This window comes from Lactuca virosa, chromosome 4 (assembly GCF_052849685.1).
Source record: "Lactuca virosa cultivar CGN04683 chromosome 4, Lactuca_virosa_CGN04683_v6, whole genome shotgun sequence".
Lineage (NCBI taxonomy): Eukaryota > Viridiplantae > Streptophyta > Magnoliopsida > Asterales > Asteraceae > Lactuca > Lactuca virosa.
The window spans coordinates 27,869,570-27,875,222 of NC_136429.1; positions in this window are offsets into that span (position 1 = coordinate 27,869,570).

The window sequence follows — 5,653 nt, forward strand, 5'->3', positions numbered from 1 at the left end:
TTGGTAGTAGCGGGGGTTTTGGGTGCTGTAGAACGAGCCCCCGTATCAGATACGTTGGTTCGATCTGTAGTAGTATTTGTTGCTTCAGAGAATATTGGAGTAGGAATGGGAATGGTTGTTGTAGGTTGAGAGGTTATGTTAGGGAAAATTGGAGGAATGGAGATTGGGATTGATATTGGAGGAGGAGAAGGGGCATGGGAGCGAACAGTTACCTCTGGAGTAGGCGAACGAGGAGGTGTGCCACCTCGGACCGAACTCTCATCATCAGAGCTTTCGCTTTCGATATCACTTTCGGATGGTGGAACGATGGGTTGATGACCAGTAGGCACATAATCCGAGTCACTTGTGGATGAGATGACAAGTTTCCTGACCACCTTCTTGACTTTTTTTTTCTTAGGCTGAGAAGGAGCTGCTTTTTCTTGCTTTCGTTTCTTTGGTGTAGCAGCTTTAGAGGAAGGTCCCTCTTTGCCTCTCTTCTTCTGATCAGCCTTCATGCCCCTCTTGGCTGGTCTGTCTGCATCGTCAATAGACCGGATAATCTCTGGTGTTAAGTCCCTTGGCCCAGAAGAGGGAAGTTGCTTGTACTCACTGATGATCAGACAATCCTCATAAATGCATCTATACATAGAAGCTGGAATGGATCCGTTAAACAGAAACTTAGGTTGATCAGTAACGATGATCTTCGTTGTGTGAAAGGTTGAGATTGAGGAGAGTAGAGAGTCAGCCATGATGGGAATGTGAAACTTTTCCATCGCCCAGTAGGTAATAATGGACCAGAAACGAGCACATGAAATTTCTGAGTATCGAGAGGATGATACAAGACTTTGAGTAAGTTGAGACCACAAAATGGACCCATAGTCCAAATTGATTCCAGTGTAGACACCATAGAGAATAGTCATGAAAGACTTGCTTGCGCCATCAGATCCTGCAACCCTCTCCGATAGACCTTTGAATAGGAGGGTGAACAAGCCATTCCACTTTGGTGGGAGACATGACTTCTTGAATTTTGTGACTGTGGTGAGAACCTCAGTGTAGCCCATGTTGTAGAACATCGAGAACAACTGTGTAGTAATGATAGAGTCGGGATGTACCATGGAATCGGTGAGAGAAAGCCCTAGCAGAGAGCAAAAACGACTCTTGGAAATCGAGGTCTTCTGGTTGAAGATGTCGAAGAAAACCCTTTCGGCGCCCTTGTCATAAGACGCTGAGGAGTAGACTTTAGAGAGATGAGACATTGGAACTGCATCAACCTTTGTTAGGGCAAGTGCAAGTGGAGAATGTTTGAGGCATTCCACCACTTCGAGCATGTAAATATCGTAGTGATCAGGCGAGAGGTCGATGACAAGATTTTGGTTCGCCTTGAATGTGAGAAGAAAAGACCTTGCAGACGTATCTTGACCAGATGATGAATCAGCCATTGAAGGAGCTTGATAAGGGAGATGATGAATAGTGCAAAGAAATCGCCTTTTTGCTTTAGAGAATTTGAAAGTGATAAAGGGTAAAGTGACGGAATTAAAACCCTTAAATACGTCGTTGAGGAGAGAGAAAGATTATAGTAATCATTTCCCTTTTTATGAAACGACGCCTTGAAAGGCATGATGTGACTGCTGTTACGCCGAAAAAGGTGTCAGGTGACGCAGGGCATGAGTAACCGTTTCATATTCACGCGCCTTTCCATGCTTATCCATTTTTTCAAATTTTCAATCAATTATACTTCCCGCTGACTTATCCCATTTTCTTTTAAATGAAACTTCACCACCATAGTAAATTGAAGCCATGACCGGACTCATCCTTTCGCTTGAGAAATATGTAATTAACCATTAGGAACCGAAGCTATAGATTGGAAAATAGCTTATTAGTAACCGAACCAGACTTTTGGAAAATCAAAAGATTTTCGTGCAAGATAGTGTTAAAGATAAAGAAATAAAGCTAATTATTTGTGAGATGAAGTGATGTCATATAAGACATAAAGCAATGGATCCCGGGCACGAATCTCTTCCTTCAAAGTCAAGAGAGACTTCAAAGTTTCTGTTTGGTTTCCCGTTGAATTACGATCAAGTACTTGTTAAGAAGCATTGAAAGGCATCTTTTATATATAAGGCTATTAAGGGTGGCTTTCGCTGCAATTCAAGTTTCGGTTCTTGACATAAGACCGAAATGGAATGAAGTACTTGTGAGACCAATGTGGCCTGTTAAACAAGTAGGTTTGGGGTATATTCAGTGACTTGTTGACTTTGTTTAGAAATCTCAAAAAAAAAAAACTGGATCCTAAGGGAAGAAAAGTCTTGGTGATAGACAATTTCATAAGGATCTCTCAAAATAAAATGAGATTTCACGGTACTTCCACAAAATGTGATTTCGTTAATTCATTGTTGAAAACTAGAACGTTTGATTGTTCACCGTCAATTCGTTATAGGTATTGAATGTTGGGTTTCACTTAGCACATAGTGACACGAAACTAAGATCATGAACACAGAAGTTGTGTAACCATAAACCTCAATGGTAATTGATGAGAGTCTCAAGGGTTACATTCATGGAACGAAGTGTGATGGAGAAAAGTGTTGAGGTGGTTAAAGAACCGAATGTACCTCTGCTGTAAAAGATAGACCAAGCAGAAAACTCTTAACTCAATGTGAGGAGAGTAAGGTAGCTCATGATTAGAGTGAATTTAACAGCCTACCTGGGAAGACATGATTTGTTTATATCAAGTCATTAAGGCTTCACTCAAAATCTTTGGAGGCTTAGGTCAACATGCAGCAGCATGCTTCTAGGGACACTTAGCTAGTTCATAGATAAAGAATTATACCTACCCCTTCTCCATCATAAAAGGTAGACCTTATTCACAGATTAGAAAAAGACTAAAATAAATTGAAATCAAACGAAGGAAAATATTTTTGAATTTTGATTTGAATTTTCTAAAAAGCAATAAAAACAGAAAAGAAAATATTTTTGGATTTTATAAAGTTTTCTGAAAACGAATTAAAAAAAAACAGAAAGAAGAATATTTTTGGGTTTTATGAAAAATAAAAGGGAAAACGTAAACTGAATAATGAGAAAATTGATGTACAAATATATACAACCGAAACTTCACCCTGAATTATGAAGCGAAATGGACCGAGCGTTCGGTTCATTTCGGTTCCCTTAAGAACCGAACCCGAAATGGACCGAGCGTTCACTCTATTTCGGTTCCAACTTTTAATGCAATGAAGGCGATTTCGGTACAGATTCAGCTTCCATCAATCCTAAGCCTTGTAGGATTTATACTTTGCTTTTCTAGGAAAATATATTTTTCTGTAATTTTGTGGATGTGTACGGTCGGACTCGTGTGTACAGCCGTACACCCTGTGTATGGCCGTACATGCGTGTACGGCTATACACTTGTGTTCGGCTGGTGGCCCTTGTCTCATATATATAGGGTGAGGAGTGCATGTGAGTGTAAGTTTAAGGAGCTTAAGTGTATGAAAGTCAAGGTGTTTTAGAGAGAGAAACTAGAGAGAAGAAGAGTGTGTGTGAGAGAATCTTATGTATGGAGCATCACTCATATCTTTGAATACATCATAGATTCAAGTTATTCTTCTTCTCCTTCTCTTCTATTTTGATCTTGCATCATCCAATTGATTGGGATTCCGCACCATCAATTGGATCTGATTGATACACAAGCAGATTTGGGGACTTACAATTGGTATTAGAGCTTGGAATGTATCAATCATTTTTCTGAGATATGGAGCTTATTTGATCTTATTTTTCAAGGATTTTTGCGTTTTTAGATAGATCTTTGAAAAATAAGGGGGAGAATTAAATATTTAAAAACCAAACAAAAATCAGAAAAATTAAAAATCCAAAAATAGTGTTATTTCTGTTTTACTTCTTCTTAGAAAAATCAAAAATCCAAAAATATTTTGATGCTAACTTTTCTTTTAGTTTTGGTGTTTATCTCAAATTTTCTTTGTCTTGAAAAGTGAATTCAGATGTAGATGAGACTCATGGAGACTGCATTGAGATTTTCTGAGCCAAAGCTTCATTCGTGATCATTGAAGAATTTTCATTCGAAGGAGCAAGAAATGAAGATTATTCTTTCAATATTCAATCCTTCAATCCTAGAAGCAAGGTCAAGTTGTTCTTGAAGATTATGTGACAAATTGCATTGAAGCCTCCTCAATCAATCTGCTGCTATCTTGAACCTGCTGAAGTGATCCAGAAGATTAGATCTCTCTGTTGTCCTCTATGAACATTCTCAAGCTGAAAGCGCAAATTTTCAAGAATCAGTACATAAAGCCTCCTCACCCAACGTGCGTTCAAAGTCAAATTTTGAAGATAAGCCCAACCGCTCAAGATGAAGTCATTCATGGAAGATTCATATGTTCATCTTGATGCTGTGAAGAAAATTGAAGATTAAAGCTGAAGCCAAGCTTCCATTGAAGATTGACAAGAAAAGCCAGCTACTTTTTAGGGGTAGCTTGTTGGGTCAATTAGAAAAGAAAGCTATAAACCAAGGGGGAGATTGTTGGGTCAAAATATTGGTTTATACTTTGCTTTTCTAGGAAAATATATTTTTCTGTAATTTTGTGGCTATGTACGGCCGGACTCGTGTGTACAGCCGTACACCCTGTGTACGGCCGTACATGGGTGTACGACTATACACTTGTGTTCGGCTGGTGGCCCTTGTCTCATATATATAGGGTGAGGAGTGCATGTGAGTGTAAGGTTAAGGAGCTTAAGTGTGTGAAAATCAAGGTGTTTTAGAGGGAGAAACTAGAGAGAAGAAGAGTGTGTGTGGGAGAATCTTATGTGTGGAGCATCAATCATATCTTTGAATACATCATAGATTCAAGTTATTCTTCTTCTCCTTCTCTTCTATTTTGATCTTGCATCATCCAATTGACTGGGATTCCGCACCATCAATTGGATCTGATTGATACACAAGCAGATTTGGGGACTTACAATTGGTATCAGATCTTGGATTGTATCAATCAATTTTGTCAGATCTGGAGCTTATTTGATCTTATTTTTGAAGGATTTATGCGTTTTTGGATAAATCTTGGCAAAATAAGGGGGGTTTGTTCTTTGCATTTTTGATAAAAACGAGTTTTTGATCGAGTTTTAGAGCAAAAAATGGTGAAGAACATCGTTTTTCATCGCATCTGTTGAAGGTGTAGTTGAAGGTGTACCGCTAGAGTGTGCGGCCGCACTCCCGTGTACGGCTAGGGTTTTTTGGAGTGTACGGCCCAACATCTTATTCGTTCAGCGTGCTGGTTCAGCAGCCACTGCCTTATTCGTTCAGCGTAGACTTAAAAATAGGAAGAGAATTCGCGACTGCCAGGAATCGAACTCGGGTGCCTCCATTCTTCAAATCAGCGCCTTACCAGTTGAGCTACATAGCCACACGTTAAACATCTCGCTTTTTTAACTCATATAGTTTCATAGCAGCAAATATTCAAAAGAAAATTGGGGCTGACAAGATTCGAACCCAACTCATCTGATTCGTCAACCACGCGGGTTACCAACTCATCTGGCTTGCTAGATGCTCTACTCCTTCCCAACTTAATTCAAAAAGAGTCCTTATTTCGGTTCCAACTTCGCATTTTTGACATTTTTAACCCAAAAATCAATTTCCTTTATTTTTAAATTACATTTTCATCCAAAAATTTTAGAT